This window comes from Procambarus clarkii, chromosome 73 (genome assembly GCF_040958095.1).
Source record: "Procambarus clarkii isolate CNS0578487 chromosome 73, FALCON_Pclarkii_2.0, whole genome shotgun sequence".
Classification (NCBI taxonomy): Eukaryota; Metazoa; Arthropoda; class Malacostraca; order Decapoda; family Cambaridae; genus Procambarus; species Procambarus clarkii.
In genome coordinates, this window is record NC_091222.1 from 14,191,577 (window position 1) to 14,209,969 (window position 18,393).

General features: G+C 39.5%; 1 long non-coding RNA gene across 1 annotated transcript; it reads left to right on the forward strand.

Moving 5' to 3' along the window:
• The first annotated feature begins 3,214 nt into the window (after positions 1-3,214).
• LOC138356585 (uncharacterized) lies at positions 3,215-4,560 on the forward strand. Its single transcript, XR_011224542.1, has 3 exons — positions 3,215-3,844; positions 3,972-4,098; positions 4,482-4,560. It is a non-coding gene; the product is annotated as an uncharacterized lncRNA (long non-coding RNA).
• The last annotated feature ends 13,833 nt before the right edge of the window (positions 4,561-18,393 follow it).

An 18,393-nucleotide genomic window follows, 5' to 3' on the forward strand; every position in this document is an offset into this window, starting at 1 on the left:
TAGTTGTTTCTCGCATCTTTTTATCACTGGTATGTTTGGGGGTTTGGCCTCTTCCTGTATTGATTACAGTTTTGTGTCTTTTGGTCTCTGGCCCTCTCGCAATTTCTGTTGAACCAATCCTGTTTCCTAGTACAGCATCTCTGTTTTGGTATCAATTTTTTTGTGCCTTTATCATATATTTCACAAAACTTGACATACATCTCATTCACTTCCTTGCCTAGCAACAAGTCTGTCCAATTATACTCACTAACAAAATTTCTAAGGTTGCCATAAAGTCCTCTCCTAAAGTGAGGTTTTTCAATTGCATCAACCTTCTTATTTTCTTCCAGTTTATAACGCATTGCATACTTTATTCCCAAAAAGACATGGTCACTTTTACCCAAGGGAGGAAGGTACTGAATGTCAAATATTTCTTCCTCCTTCCTGGTAAATATCAAATCTAGCATGGAGGGAACCTACCCTTCCCTCGTCCTCGTAGCTTGTTTAACATATAAGTGACTTTGTGTGTTCTTATGTATTATTAATTGGAATCTATTTACTTTTATGTTAATAGCATTCTGTTGGATGTAGCCATAACCACTGAACTGCACAACGTGCCTGTAGACACTCAACAGGGGGTGCACAACGCTAAATTATTTGCCAAAATGTATGCTCTTAATTTCTCTTTAAATGGTTCTACACTGCTTTCATCTGCACTCAATTTTTCACCGACAATTTTCCTCTTCACAATATTGTGCCTACCTTTGAACCTTGCAACCCACCCTTCACTCGCTTTGAAATCCTTTATTCCAAGGCTTGCAGCAAACCTGCTTGCAGCATTTTGTATTTCTGGGCTGAGAATTGTCACGCCAGCTGTGCGGTGCTGAGCAAACCACTTGTACACGGCCTCATCCAACTGTACATGCGTCGAAGTTTTCAGTCTTTCTACCACACCCTCTGCTAGTGCTTGCACCTTCACTTTCACAGGTTGAAATGAATTTCATAATTTTCTCTTTTTGTTTCCTTATATCAGAAACAGTACTAGTGCCTATATTAAATTCCTTGGCAACACTTAAGGTCGACCGGCCATTTTCACAATGATGTATAACACGTAGCTTGTCCTTAATTGTTAGGACAACTTTCTTCCTCTTAACACCTCCAGAACGATTCATGCTGCTACCAGACATAGTCTTGGCCAAAAATGTTCAAAGTTACTATGAAAATAAAAAAGTTATTTAAAAAAATATTTCACTAATGGCGCGGCACTGTGGTGTAACACGAGGCTAGAGACCACATGGGTTGACCAGGCATGGACGGGTCCAGTCGGGACAAGGAGGCACGTTATGTAGGCCGCCAGCATGAAAAAAAATATACATTTTTGAAGGAAACTTCAACCAGTGCAAATTGTTGTTAGGAAACTTGTATGGTATTTTTTATTACATAATTATTAATATTTCTTTTGATTTTGGCTATGATGAATTGTTCCAAAATTGATGGTAATTCCTGTACTGTAGTGTATAGGCCGCTCCCCACCCCGCCCCCCCCACCCCTTATCTCCCCAGGTGGTCCCTCCTAACGCTCCCCTCTCTCCCGACACCACCCACCAACCCCACCCCCTCGTACACCATGCGCCTCGAGCCACAGACAGACGGGATTAATACGGTACGGCCCGCCCCATGGCTCATATCCAGACAATTCCATGATTATCCGGCTGACTGTCCAGATAGTGTAACATCGGCAGCAAATTAACCGGCTGCGATTTTTTTATTCAGTTAAACCAGCTTTTATCCGGCTCCCGTGGCCATTTTAGCTGGATATTGAGATAACTTTATCTGTTCACGATTTTCGCCATATAAGGGTGTTTTCCGGATGTTCGAATCCCGGATAATCGCATGGTTACAGATATGACTTGTGAGGTTTAAGGGTTAATCCTATGTTCCCTGGAATACGACCCCAGCGAAGAATCGTTTTTATTTATTTTATTTTTTTTTTTTTTTTGTTTTGAGATATATACAAGAGTTGTTACATTCTTGTACAGCCACTAGTACGCGTAGCGTTTCGGGCAGGTCCCTGGAATACGATCCCCTGCCGCGAAGAATCGTTTTTTCATCCAAGTACACATTTTACTGTTGCGTTAAACAGAGGCTACAGTTAAGGAATTGCGCCCAGTAAATCCTCCCCGGCCAGGATACGAACCCATGACATAGCGCTCGCGGAACGCCAGGCGAGTGTCTTACCACTACACCACGGAGACTGTAAACCACGTACCCATTTTACTGTTGAGTTAAACAGAGGCTACAGTTAGGGATTTGCGCTCAGTAAATCCTCCCCAGCCTGGATACGAACCCAGGACAAAGAGCTCGCGGAACGCCAGGCGAGCATCTTACCACTACGCCACGGAGACTGCAAAGGAAATAGTTAAGAAGTACTTATTAGTGCTTACCAGTATAACAAACAATCATAAACTGGTGCAAACAAGGTGTGAAGTATGTGCCATCCCACTGTGTGCTGTCAACTGCTTCAATGACTACCACTGTGTCAAAGACTTCTAAATGTGCAATAATGTTGCAAAAACCTGTAAATAATGAGTGAATGTGTGTATATATATTGCTTAAAAATGCAAATACATATTATATATGACGTAATTGAAAACATTTTTGTGTGCATTATTGTGACACTATTATTCAGGTGCAAAATGAATGGATGCAACTTGTATTATAAATCTTCATCAAGTAACATTATATGCAACACAATTAGTGAAAAAAATTGTGATAAAATACACCTAGACACTATAAATAATAAGACAAAAATAAATTCATGGTAACTTTGGCTGCTTGAAGACCGCGCACGACTCCTCTGGGACGCACCTTGCATGAGCAATCATGCAGGCTGTTACGTCATCGCTCATAATGTTGGCTCATTTACGTCATTGGTAAGTACAATTAATTTTTTTTCTCATGGTCAGGGAACATAAATTAACAGGTTTATAAGAAAAAAAATTGATTTTTTTATGCGCCTGTGGGTGACAAAGGACAAATAGCCCAGAGCAGCTTAGGGGGCATATCAAACGCAAAAATTCGGAAAAATCGAATATTTTTGAAAAATTTATAAAAATACTACAACGTTCTGGCAACACTTTGGCGCAAACACGATAATGTTATGATATAAATTAAAGTATTTATGGTACATTTCCATGCGTAATTGTGCAGAATCCGGTGCCCCGCGGCTGTGGCGCGCCAAGAGTATTGCGTCGTACGTTCTAAACGTCAATTTTTTCGTAATAACGTCGGAAATAACTATGTATATATGACAACAAATATACACTAATTGGCAACCGTCTCCTAGTGAAGGTGAGTGAGGTACCCAGCTACAGTCACATGGTGTGTCCTGTTGAGAGTGGAGGTGTCGACGCGCCCTCCATTTTGGCTCCTGAAATCTCGCTTTAGTAACGTCTAGTGCACAATGACCTATAAACGGAGGACTCGGAAGACAAAGGAAGCCAATTTGGCACGCGGTCGCCGTCTTTGGCAGGAAAAAGAGCCGCTGTAGCACAAGGGAGAGTTATATCAAGTGAGGATGTAGGCGGCCTCCCCGCCTCAGCTGTGAGAGGCCTGACGCCACACGCCTCGACCCTCCTCACACACACTCCTCAGCCCCTCGATGTGTATGGACCGGCCACGACAGTGCCATCTACATCTACTGGTGTGGCAGTGCCATCTACATCTACTGATGTGGCAGTGCCATCTACATCTACTGGTGTGGCAGTGCCATCTACTGGTGTGGCTGGTGTTGCAGTGCCATCTACTGCTGTGGCTGGTGTTGCAGTGCCACCTTGAGGACCCACAATTCGGACCAATTTCAATAGGTTAGTATCTTTTAGTGTTATAATTTGGTATTTTGTAATAATTGTAATATGTATGTGCAGGATATATATATGTATAATTTTTTATTTTTTTATTTTTTTTTTTATTTTTTTTTTCGTTTGTTATCAGGGGATGTGCATGGAACTTGCACACCTTGCTCAATGGATGCCTATCTGCAAGGGTGCCAATTATGAACAAAATCTGTCGAAGTCAAGCTCAGCAACAGGTGGCCGAACTTTGATCTTATTTTACTCAGGTAAGTAATTTACAACTTCAAAGTACTTCATAGCTTTCATTTATTAATCAATTTACATGCAAATTACACCTTATATGTAGAGTTTGTGCTTCTACAAAACCTAGTAGACATTTTAGTCCAAAGTCCATTTGTTGATTTTATAAAAATTTATAAACATCATATATTGCATATTTTTGGAAGGGTAACTTTGAAAAATTATATTATTGCACTAAACACTTTATTGATAAAACTGATCACTACAATCCTTTATTATGTGCTAATTTTAATATCTGAGTGTTATAGAAATGATTTTAGTTGACAAATGTGGTCCCTAAAATTATTTGAAAATGTTGAAAATTCGTTGCATAATACGTTGTGTATTTTTTTTCTCCTTTTCTGTTTAGGGTGTGATGGTGAAACTTGGACCAGTTGCAGCCCTTTCTATAACCATTTCATAAATAAATTTATAAGCAAATTGAACAATTTTTAATTTCACCTTGATATGCCCCCTTAGGGGTTAACCATTGTGCTGCTTGCCTTCCAAATACAGCACACCCCTTTGCGCAGGAAATAAATTCTCGGAATATTTTTTTTGTTTTTAATGTGTTAAAAACCCTTCCCTGATTACAGAAATGTGAAAGTAAACTCAAAATTGTACTTACTTTGGCTGCAATATGGTCCAGAATATTGCCCGTGACGTCATCAATTGGTGGTCACCGATTGTGTAGACCCCCGAAGCCAGTCGCCCGCCAGGTTCAAGATGAGCAAGTTGCCACAAAATATCTTTGTTCATTTTTTGCGCACAGTTCAAAATACACTTGTTTTTTCTTGTCAATCCTATGTATAATGAAAACGTACACTATATTATGGCAGTAGAACATCCGTACTGTCCCAAGACACTGTTACATGCATCACAAATGTGTTCACATATCCTGCACATTATTTCCAATGAATCATGCTCACTTATGTATATACAATTTATTTACAAAGTGTACAGTATCACACACTATATACACACACACACCATCAACACACTCAGTACTCCGCGAGGGTGTAATATGCTGCAAAACAGCCAACGGGGCATAGTGGAACCTTGCACTCAATGCACCAGGTGCTGATGCATCTTCGCTTTTGTTGTCTTCGGGTAGTGTTCTTGCTAACTATACAGGCACGTTTACCCTTTTCCCTTGATGCTGTGCCTGGCATATACTCGAGCATGTGGACATAGAACATCTCGTTACCCCTCAGCCTGTCTGGACCTGCGTGTGGGATAGTGGCTGGCACTCCGCGCAGTGCAACAGAGCCCTTCTTACCATACTTTACGAGCAGTTGTAACACAACAGCAACACTGAATGTCCGTATTTGGCGGTCTCCTGCCTGATTTTACCAGATACATATTGAAGCAGTTGAGCACTGCCACATCTATTAGGTGGAAAAAGAACTTCTTCGTCCACTTCTCAGACTTCCGCACGCACTCGACGGCACCGAGCATCATGTCACATTTATCTACTAGGCGCATGTTCACGTTGTAGTCTATGACACAATTTGGTTTATATATATGGGGAAGCGCATTTGAAAGTGGACTTTGCCACTGTCCCACATGGCACCTGTGGGAATTGTAGTCAGCATATTCACCTCGCGTCTGTCCCTCCACCGCACTGAGAGCATATTGTCACACTTGCGCCGCTGGCAATAACCCACTGCACTGTCTATGCCAAACACTGGCATTTCCTTCTTGTGGACTTTCACAGTGCCACATACACCGATGTTGTGGGCAAGGAGGTATCTGGTCAACAAGAGGCTGGTATAGTAGTTGTCGGTGAACAGTATATGCCCCTTGTTCAGCAATAGTTCCATCAGGGTTTTGACAACACTGCCGGAGAACCCGTGTTCATCTTGACTAGTATGTCGACGTCTGTACCTGAATACAGTATCATGTCCATGACGATACCAGTTTCACAGTCGCACAGCACGAAAAACTTTAGCCCAAAGCGGTGGCGCTAAGATGTTATGTACTGCTTGCCAGTCACCCCATGAACAGTACAAGCAATTCGTCGATCACCACATTCTGTGCAGGTACAAATAATCACGGAACTTGCCTCTCATGTCACTGAACACCTTCCACACCTTCCAAAGTCTGTCGTGTCTGTCTTCATTTGCATTATTTTTGAAACGCAGGAACCTGAGAAGCAACAGGAACCTATCATGCGACATGTACCTGTTGAACACGGGTGATGGAACAAGACTGTCTTTGCTCCAATAATACTAGATGACGTGTTTCTCGGAGTGCTTCATAATCATGCTCAGTGCGAGAAACACGTACATGATGTTGTGTCACGTACATGAAACACACAGATGTTGTGTCCATCATACACTCACTAAAAAGCTGGGAACATCAGTGAAATCCTATCCATCGTATACAAGAGCGCCTCCCACGCCATTGCGCCACCGCTCTGCTGTTCAACAAATCCCTTGAGTGTCATACCTTCCCTGATATCCTTAAAAAAGCAAGAGTAACGCCAGTTCATAAAGGAGGTAATCCGGCAGACATAAACAATTGTAGACCAATATCAAACCTACCCATACTATCAAAAATATTTGAAAAAATTATCTACAAACAGCTCTACTCCTATCTCGTAAAATTCGACATTCTTAGCCCCTGTCAGTTTGGCTTCCGCTCCCAAAAGAGTACCAACGATGCAATTATTAGTCTCCTTGATATAATTTACTCAGCCCTTGACAAAAATGAGTTTCCGATTGGACTCTTCATTGACCTGAGAAAGGCCTTTGATACTGTTAATCACAATTACCTCTTACGTAAACTCCATCATTATGGAATCCGAGGCCATACACTGGACTATATCCAATCCTATCTTAGTGATTGACACCAATGTGTAGCCATCAATAATATAACCTCTCCCACTCTACCAATAACCGTTGGAGTGCCACAGGGCAGCATTTTGGGACCTCTCCTATTTCTTAAATACAATATATAAATATTAAATGTTTTTGGGTCTGAAGCCATAGTGACAAGATCAAAGTATATTGTGTTTTTCTAGATAAGAGTCAAGCTGCTAGTAGATTAGTTTTTCAAATATTTTTGACAAGTTTGGTAGAATTATATAGGTCTGAAGTTGTTGACATCAGTGAAATCATCACATTTATTGACTGGGGTTACTCTCGCTTTTTTTTTTTTTTAAATATCTGGAAAGGTTCGGAGTTCAGGTGACATGAAATCGGAGGCTTTTTTGTAAATTAGAGTTGGTATCTCAGCATGGGCACTAGACTTTGTTTTAAGGGAAAGGATTATCTCATTAACATCAGTGGAGTTAGCAGGCGTTAGGTATAGAGACTCTTAATAGTTACCTGTAAGGCTGTCCCTGACATTAGTACGGGAAGATGGAATATCATTAACAAGGGATGTCCCAATGGATGAGAAGAACCTATTGAATTCAATAGCAGTATCAGAGGCTGAAAGCAAACCGTCGTTGTTGGACAAGAGTATTGGTATTTTATTTAGAATGTTTTTTGATACCAATATTTGGGAAATAGTGCTTCATATTTTCTTAATGTTGCCCTTAATTTGGGTGAATTTATTTTCGTATTATTTTGTTTTGGTTCTCCTAATTATTTTTGATAGCATTGATGAGTAAATCTTTGAAAATTCTTTGGAGACGACTGCTAACTTCTTCTCAAGTTCATATTTTTTGTTAAGAGATTTTAGTATCCCCTTTGTAAGCCATGGATTGTTTATCCTTATAGTTGTGACTAGTTTCGTTAGCATAGGACAGTGGGTGTTATGAAGGCTGAGAGTTTTGTGAAAAAAGTTTTGTACTGCTAGGTTGATGTTTCGTATGTTACCTAATTCCATCTCCCAGTTGATATTAGCAGCAGCAGCAATAAAATTGCTTATAGAAGTTTCATTGTGCAGCCTAAAGCTTATCTTCCTTGTATCTAGAGGTGGTTTGTTAATGTTGGTTAGGAAAAATGTGGGGTAATGATCTGTGGTTCTATCAATGATTATCCCTGAAGTGGAGAGGTTATATTAATCCAGATGTTGTCTAGAGCCGTGGCAGTACTATCAGTGATTCTAGTAGGTGTAGTGATTTAGGGTATGAGGAAGCAGGAATTCATACAGTTAAGGAAACTAGCAGCAGGAGGGTTATCAGGCTTGTAGAGGTCAATATTAAGGTCCCCAGAAATTATTAAGTGGTTTTTGTTCAGTCTGTTCTCTAGTATTAGATTTCTAAGGTTAGAGTTGAATTCAGATACATTAGTGTTAGGAATTATGTAGTCACACAATCAGGACAGCCTTGCCACCCTTGATTCTGAAGCAGGTAAAGATATACTCTCCACAGGGGTCTCTAGTTTTAATTACTTTTAAGCATGTTAGTTCTTGGTGTTAGTAAAGAGCAGTACCACCACCTCTCTGAATAAAACGATAGTTGTGAATTGCTGAGTAGTTTGGTACGTTGTTGAGTTGTGTAGTATCCTCTTTTAACCACGTTTCAGTAAGCACAACAGAAGAGAATTTGTTGTCAACTGTTTGAATTAGGGCACTAACATCATCAAAGTGTTTGCTTAGAGATTTTACATTCAAGTTAATTACAGAAACATTGTGATTATGTGTTAAAGGGGGATTAGTTGGTTTTTTAAAAGTTGTTCAATGTCAACCAATATTTTTTGACTAGTTGTATATGAAAAGGGCTGAAATAGTTCCAAGTTTCAGTACTGCAGCCTAAATTGAAAGGGAGATTTTTTTTCCAACGAATATTACACATTTTGAAGTGTGTATATATAACCACACCTTTCAGATATAATCTTTCTATGACACTTTTTTGACACATAAGCATATAATAAAGAATCTGTAGAAGGGGATTTTTTCAAAACATCTTTAATTTTCCTAATACAAATAGTCAAAGTTTCCCCAAAAATTTATGCAAACATATCATGTTTATTTGCTATTATAAAATCAATAAATAAACTTAGGAAAAAACGCTTACTACAGATTTTAGAGATATACACTCTACATAAAAGGTGTAAGTTTCATGTAAATAGAATAAAAAATGAAAGAGTTATATGAACGTTTATTTTACTTGAAATAAATAAGTAAAAAATAAAATCTGAGGTTGACATCAACCAATTTCCTCCAAAATTTGCACCCTTACAAATAGGCTTACGTGCAGTCAGGTGTATAATTTCATGCAAATCGTCCGATAAACAAATAAGAAAAATAAAATTGGAAAAAACTATTTTTTTTGTTTTAACTTAATTTTTTTTAATAAAACAAAATATATATTTTTAAATATATGCTATTGTGATAGCTGAGAGTCATAGACGTGATTTCAGTTGACACTTGTGTTTGATAATCGTTTTTGACCATTTTGGAAAATCTTTGACACATAATTCAATATTTTTGTTCTCCCTTCCTATTTATGCTACGATGCTGAAACTTGGACCAGATGAAACCCCTTTCATATACAACTCGTCAAAAAAGTTTGATTAAAATCGAACCATTTTGAAAAACGTTCTTATTGGCCCCTTAAAACATTGTTTACATCATGTGCTGTATAGTACCTGCAATTTTGATCATTAAAATGATGATTGTCATAGATACTAGATAAGAGGTTTAGTTCTGAGTCTATACTAGTTTGCATGAGAGGGCTGTTTGATAGAAAAAAGGCAAAAAAGACAATTATAAAAAGATCTAGATATAAAAAAATATACAAGACTACAAAAAATGAGGTAGATTGCTGTAAGGTACTCTCAGGCACAAGGATAAAATGAAGATCACTGGAATGAGACAGTAATAGCAAATAACAATTGATAATTCTATAAAACAATAGCTTACTTTAATAATATAATTACACTATAGTTACTTACTAAAGTTACACTAAAACAAAAATGAGGTAGATTACTTAGAGGTACACTCAGGTACACTGAAAGAATAAAGTTTATACTAGAGGACATAGGCAAAGCCAGTGTACAATGGAACAAGGGAGTATGGAGTTTATATAAAATAATAGGAGTAAAAAACATGAACAAAAAAGACAATATCATAGATGACAAATTTAAAAACCTTTTGAAAGGAAAGGCAGAGCTATAGTGCACTTTGGTAGTTAGCTGAGACTATAATTTATATTCTGGTTATTCAGTTGTTTTCCCACAGTCATCCAGGAAGGAACCGAGGTGTGCCTCAGTGGCTATTACATAAGTTTTTCCAGTGTCAAACTTCCTAGCTATAATTTTACTATTTCACACAAAACAATGTTTAATTTCATTGGATTTTTTACAGATTCCACGCAGTTTAAATAAGAGATTTTGTCTGAACTTGATCAGACATTCATTCACATAAATAGTGGGTTTACTAGAGACTGCGGCTCTGATAAGGTCTGACTTGCGGGAGCAGCTGTCTAATTTCACACGAATTTTTCTGTTATTCGTACCAGATGATATGGTACCCGCTCTATAAGCTGATTTGATGTCTCCTGCTTGAATTGAATAACTCATCTTATTTTGCATTTCCTGGATCACGATGGCAGCACAGTCTTCTCCGTCAGTTTCTTGGGGAAAGTCACGTGATGAGATAACGACAGAATCAAAGAGATTGGGTTGGTCTGATTCGTTTTGAGTAACAGTGTGCTGCTGTTGCAGGGTGCTAAGATGGTTCTCAAACTTTTGTAACATTTCTTCCTGTTTCCTAGTGGTTTCTACTGGTTTAAAGTTAGTAACTGTGTTCTTAAGCGAGCTTAAATCCTGTTCGAGGAGGCCGACTCTGGTAGACAGATCTTGATTATTTTTGAGCATGGCTTTAGCTTCAACTTATAGGTTCATTATCAAGGCCGACTGCTCTTCGATTACAGACATTTGGTCTTCACTGTAGCGTGCTCCCTCACATAGCTGTAGGGTGCTCAATCACATAGCTGTAGGGTGCTCCCTCACTTAACGTGGGGGCTCAACATTACACTAGGCTTGTCTAAGCTTCATTAATATTCCTGTGACTTTATATTAGTGTGTCTTTGGGTCCTAAATCTCTCCTTGCTCCACATTTATTCTTTGGATCTCCTGTTTCAGAGTTAGTTGATTACCTGTGAGGATAACAGGATTTTTACATGTTACCTCAATATACATTTACTTAGAGTGGATAAAAAGATACAGATCTGAGTAAATGATGATACAGCTGAACAAGGGTATGTAATAAACTGACAAATAAATATGGGGTAGACAAAATGAAAATTTTAATTTTTTTAAAAAGAACAATAATAAATAAATGAAAATTTAAAACAATCTGTTAACTAGGAACCTGATAATTAATGAAGAACTCAATAATTTCCAAAATTATAACTATAATACACTATTAGCACAGAGTAATAAAAACAGTTGGAAAATATATGCAGTATGGACAGACAAAATAGGATATAATAGAGAATATTAATAAATAAAAAGACTAATTGCTACAATTACTGGACAGGTATATATAATGGAGATTAATGATTTACGCCATTACTCAACGCTGTATACTCTGCAACGGCGATCACACGGCCGTCTCCCACAACTGCCCCACCAGGAAAGCAGAAATTCAGAAGATGGTTGTTACGAACCCGGATCCAGCGTCCGAGCACGGAGCAGTGACCACCGCGCCATCTGTGGGTCAGCTCCCGAAACCCCCTCCAATCGGACGACACCTGGTGAGGACGGCGTGTACTGGCCACAAGGGCCAGTTTCCAGTCCCGTTCAGCACTCTACACCGCCGCTGCTGACCTCTGGTGAGGTGGTGCTCAGACACCAGCGCCATCTATGGAGTGGATAGGTGGGCGTTTGTGTCTGAGCCTGTAAGTGAGGTGCCTTAGTGTGTCCCAGTTATTGATGACGTGTCTGCTTACAGAGTCGACCTGGGACCGCTGTGTTGGAAGTTGAGTCAGTCTACCCGAGGCAGCCGTCTCCATACCTTGTGCTTTGCTGCAGCAGCTGTGAAGTCGCTTCCCGGAAGAACACTGTGGTGTTACCCTGTCAGTGGAGTGACAGTAGGAGGATTACCCGGGACCGACTGCTGGAGACGATTATCCACTGGGGTACTGAGGACAGGAGAGTGATTTGTGATATCACACGAGACTCCTGTCTAGGGCGTTACCCTAATATGACCCTAGTACAAGAATGTAACAACTCTTGTATATATCTCAAAAAAAAAAAAAAAAAAAAAAAAAAAAATATCGTTCGTGGAGTGGCCTGACCAGCGTTGCGGGTCCGGAACCTGCCAGCAGACCGGCTGGATTTGTGGTTGACGGCCTCCACGGCGGTGCCCCCAGTGGACCTGTGTTTTGGCTGACCTGTGGCCAGGGTAGGCTCAACTTCGCAGAGAATTCGTTGTGTGGCCACGGAAGCACCGAGGACTCAGCACCGAGAGCGAGGATCCATAGTCTTCAGCAGAAGACTACAGTGTATTTCCCCTGTAAATAAGTGTTTATACCCCTCCCCCTGTGCACTCTTTTATATCTTATTTATTTATTTGGTGATGGTGAATTATAATCTTAAGTTCTTAACTTTCTTTCCCTTCCCCCTTTAAGTTACTTGCGTCACGGATCACATCCCTTGATAGCCACTACTGGCTTGGGAACGGATATATATCTTCCTCTAACAACATCAGAGTAAGAACCCCGTTGCGTCCCGAGAGGGCCGTAACAATGGTTGACGCCAGGCAAGAAAACTCAACGCCCAGACTGAAAGTTTTCAACATACAACAAGAAGCTTTTCCTGCACTCCCGACAAGTGGCGCCGCGAGCGGCGCGCAACCAAACTACTGGACCAGCAACTACCGCGCCAGCCACTCACAGCCTCAGACGACACCTCTGCACCAAGCCAGCCAGCCGTCCTCACTCACGCCGCCTCCAGCCACCCCTGATAGCACTGTTGCAGCTTTGATTCACTTCGCAACAGAACTCTCAGGCGGAGATCTTAAACAACGGTACAGAATTCTGAATGAATTGTACAAAGTGAACCAGCTACCGACCTTCGTTATACCAGAAGACATGTTTAATTCCCGCCTGCTCTTCCCAGCCAGAAGCTTCTAACATCACCATCTCTTCAACTGCATTGGCAGATATCCTGTCTGCTGACGCCCACCCTGTGCAACCTGCTACAACTTCTGCAATATCCTTGCACACTGCTACTCCAGACGAACCATCTACTTCTTCAGTGGTACCTGAGACTACACCAGCTTCACCAGAAACTACACCAGCCGCACCTGAGACTACACCAGCTTCACAGGTACCTACACCTGATGCTTCTGCAAACCAACACTTGTCTTCCGATGATGACTACTGCCTCGATTGACGTTGAAGCACAATCACCATCTCCAGCAACAGAGGAGTCTCCAAGAGTCTCCGCACTATATGATCTACGTGAAAAAATTACATATGGATCTCCCGAATACAGACGCCTCTCCAGCAAAATACTCAACACAAGGTATGCAGAATGCCTGCTGAATGATCCAGACTCAAAGTACATACTAAGGAACGAAGTAATCTTATTTGAATGCGACGAAACCACATTGTCAAAGGACCTTTTCCGACCAGACTACGCCGAGCACAAAGAAAAACATCAAATGATTACTCGAAGCAAGAAAAAATAGAAGAAAGAAGAAACACCAAATTGAAGAAGAAGACACCACCTGAAGACAGATTGTTTCCACCTTAAATGTAGAAGCACTGCCACTGCCGCCTTCCAGACCCGCCTCCAAGCCTAGCCAGTTGTTGGGTTGTTTGCAGCATCGACACATTGCCACGCAGCTGGGTTTAGCCCTGGCACTTTATCTTCAACTTCAGCATTTCCTCTCACCGACTTCTCTTCAGCTGTCTCCACTTCAAGGCTCGCCCCAATGGGCATCTTCTTCTGTATTATTCATTCATTCATTCATTTGGCCTTTATTGGTGAGGCTGGGCTGCAACAAAGGCCAAATGCTCGTTAATCCACCCGTCAAACCCCAGTTTATGAATAAAAAACGCTACATACGACTCACAACTGATGACGTACAAAAACATACTGATGATGTTCACTGATGACGTTTGAACGTTTCTTGAGCAGTGCTTCGCTGCAGTTTACCTTCAGAGGAATTTCTGGAGGAAGTTGATGATGAAGTTGGTTCAGATTTCCGAGGAAAACGTGGATCTCTTTGATTAGGCTATTGTGTGGTTGACAGGGGAGTTGTGGCGTTGTTGTTGTGATTGGTAGGGGAGTGGTGGCGCCAGGGTTACTGGTGTCTGGGATGGGAAGGTGTTATGGCTGCAGTGTGCACGGTGTTGAGACTGTGCACCGCGTGGAAACTGCATCGTATGAAGGCTGTGTATAAGCCTCTTGCCGAGTCTGCCATTGTATCTTGTGCGTTTTCTATGGTGGTTGGAGAGGCGCTGGCTCTTAGTGTAGGAGGGACTATGAAAGACGTGTTGTTAGCAAACTAGTGAGTTTGTTGGGGGATAACGAGGACGACTTGGCGACGACTGGGGAAGGGAACTACGGCATCGCTGAATAAGAATAATAAACTCCGTCACATGGCACGCATCTGGATAATGATGGTCTTCCGCCCTCTGAGGAGGATAAAGAAGGCGGTTTCCTGGACAGCCAAAGTATTAGAAGCGAAACACCGCCAGCATCTAGAGGTAAACTCTTTTTCTTCTTGATAGTAGGTTCAAATCAAATCAAATGTTTATTTAGGTAAGGTACATACATACAAGAGATTTTACAAAGAGTGATGGATTTATAGATTGGGCTAGTACATACAATGCCTAAAGCTCTATTCCGCAAAGCGTTTCGGATATGAAAAACTTATATGACTAAAGCTTAATACTAATTGAGCATAAAGAATAAAATGAGTTGAGAACAAATAAAAAAAAAGAGATAAAAAGGGGGGAACATGGCTGAAAAAGCAGCACAAATACAATTCGGTCGACAAACAGCGTCATTTAAAAAAAACAGACATGGGTTGAAAATAGAGGGGTAAGGTAGGTTACAGGGAATTTATTAGGTAGTGCTTCGTTTTTATCTTAAACTGGTTGAGAGAGGTACAGTCTTTAACATGGTTGGGATGGTCATTCCACATTCTGGGTCCCTTGATTTGAAGAGCATTTCTAGTTTGATTAAGTCGAACTCTAGGAATATCAATACTGTATTTAATTCTGGTGTGGTGCTCATGGGTTCTGTTACAACCTTCTATGAAGCTTTTGAGGTCAGGATTGGCATTACAGTTCAGCGGTTTATATATGTATAATACATATGAGAGAATGTGCAGTGACTTAATATCTAACATATTCAGAGATTGTTGTGGGCTATGTTGTAACATAGCCCACACCCTAATTAATTCAAAGATCAGAGTCGATGTTGATATCAAATCAGCTATCAGGATAGATAAAAACAGTTCCCGTAGCAGTAGGAGAATGCTCATCAAACTTGCAAATCCCTCTGTTAAGTTTGACCTCATACAATCAGCTGCTAAGCAAAAAACCAACCTCTATATTAATGAGTGCCTTACAAAGCAGCGCGGATCCCTCCTCTTCAGGCTGCATACAATTCGCAAACAAAACCCAGGTCTTATCAAGCAGTGCTACACTAGGAATGGAACGATCATTGCAAAGAAGGAAAGTGCAGGAAAAAGATATGAAATAAAGTGTGACCAACAACTACTGGCCTTCTTTAGTGATTGTGGTATATCTGAAAACTTGAACCCGGCCAATGTCAATACTTAAAATAACTCTTTGAGTGCCTTAGTCTAACCTAACTTAATCTAACATTGTCCAAGGTGTTGTCTCTGCCTTACCATTTACCTAATGTTCTCGCATTCATATAATTTCCTCAGTAATCAGTCAAGTCTCCATGCACTTATGCAAGCATCTACCTCAGTATCATTGTAAAATCTTACTCTTAAATCTAATTTTACCCTATTCTTTTTTAAATTTTAAATTAAATTTTTCTGATTTATGTCATTTATTGAAATTAATTATTGATCTCATTTTGTTCCCTTAATTAAGTTCATACTAATTTTAGGTTAAAGACCTAAGCTAAATATAATTAATTATCTAAGATTATTTTACTTTACAATCATCATTTGTCAATTTTGTATATATTCATATTGAGAGTCTACTTTTTTTTTGTTCTCTCTACCAAACTTGTGTATCCTTCATGGTTATCTAGTGATCTTTATTCTACTTCTAATTGTTTCAGTTCTTTTGTTTACTTGCATTTATTATTGTGTTTTGCTATAATTATTCTCTAATTATAGCAGACTTTGTATTTATGTAAGCATTTACCTCAGTGTCTTAGTAAAATCTTGCTCATAAATATAATCTTACCCTGTTATTTTTGTTTTTGCTTATAATTTTTAAATTTAATTGTAATTTGATTTATACACCATTTATTGTAATTATTTACTGAGCTCATTTTTTTTCTTAAGTTCATACTAATTATAGGTTCACAACTAAGCTATATTAAATAATTGATTTTTAAGATTATCTTTACATTACGATTATTATTTGTCTCTTTATTTTTTGCTATATATTATTCCTGTCAGTCTACTGTTTTTTTCTTATCTCTTAACCTAACTACTGTATCCTTCCTGGCTATCTACGGGAATCTTTGCTCTACTTCTAATTATTTCTATTTTTTGTGTATCTACGTTTATTGTTGTGCTTTGCTACAATTACTTTCTATTTACAGCCGTTTTAGTACATAACTGTTCCTGTAATTGCTTATCTTATTGTATCGTGACATTATTGTATCTATATACTTATTGATATTGATCCTGATCAAAATCTTCTGTCTCATACCCACACAAATCAGCACATTGATCATCATTATTGCAGGTATTACACAGCAAATCTTGCAAAAAACAAACTCCTAAATAGCACTTGCTTATCAGTTTACAACCAAAATGTTAGGTCACTTGCTAAACATTTTGATGATATAAATGCTCTACTCACAGCACTAGGTACTATTTTATCATTCATCATTTTAACAGAAACTTGGCTAAGTAAAGACTATACCCAACTCTACAATTTAGCTGGTTATAAAGCCATTCATAACTGCAGGCCTAATAAAAAAGGAGGTGGCACAGCAATATATTACAAAGATACCTTCATCTGCAATAGTGTCATCAGTGATAGAGACGACTATTGTGAATATACCTTTGCCAAGTTCTCCAGTAAATCCCTTAAATCCTCTCTGACTATCGGTGCCATCTATAGATTTCCTAATACCAACATAGCTTCATTCTCAGATAACGTAAAGAATCTTATCATAAATAACAATCTTAACAAAAATCACATCATTCTGGGAGGTGATTTCAACCTCCAAGTTGAGGGTAAGCAACCCTCAAGTTGAGGGTTGCTTACTGTTAACCATAACTACCTCTTACTTATACTCCACCATTATGGAATCCGTGGCCTTGCCCTGAACTATATCCGATCCTATCTTAGTGACAGACACCAATGTGTAGCCATCAATTATATAACCTCTCCTACACCACTAACCGTAGGGGTGCCACAGGGCAGCATCCTAGGATCTCTCCTGATTTGTGGGAACCGACCTGTGAGATTTATATTTATTTAATTTATATGAATTTATATTTACGTTAATTTGTATACTTCGATAGCAATTTGTATGATAATGAGTGGACTGTATTTCTGCAATAATCTCATAATCTCACAAATCGATCCTCTACACATTAGGGGGGTTATATTAAATTTATATATATGCAGCCAATCAAACTACAGTATTAGACTACATACATTGAAGAGGTTCCTAATCTTATTTGTACAGCAGGCCTTAGTCCACCAGGTATAACTAGGATGTAGACACCAAATTATCCTCTTTGAGGTAGCTTCCATCACGAAGTAACTGGTACACAAAGCATGCTTCCTCGTCTTGTCCTGTCAAAAGGGCGCTAGCTGTAAAGCCAAAATCCTAATATATGACAGCTATATCAGAGAAAACACTGTACAAGGAACCATATAAACCTGGGCTTAATTACCTTTAGTATGAGGCGATCTCATGCTCTAACCGGACCACCCTATCTAATGACATTAATGGCCATAAATGATAGATAAATGGGTTTCGGTAGAACACTTAACTTGTATTTGTTGACAGCGTGTTGATGATTGTACACCTTTGGTTTCCATAACACTTCGTCCAAGTAAATTTAACAGGAGCCGAATTGCTCCCATGCCTCTGGTCTCAGTATAAACAATAACAATGGCTGACCACTCCCTCACCCTGACGCTACTGGCCTACATTGTCCAGATGACAGTAAGTGATAGAAGGGTCACATTTACT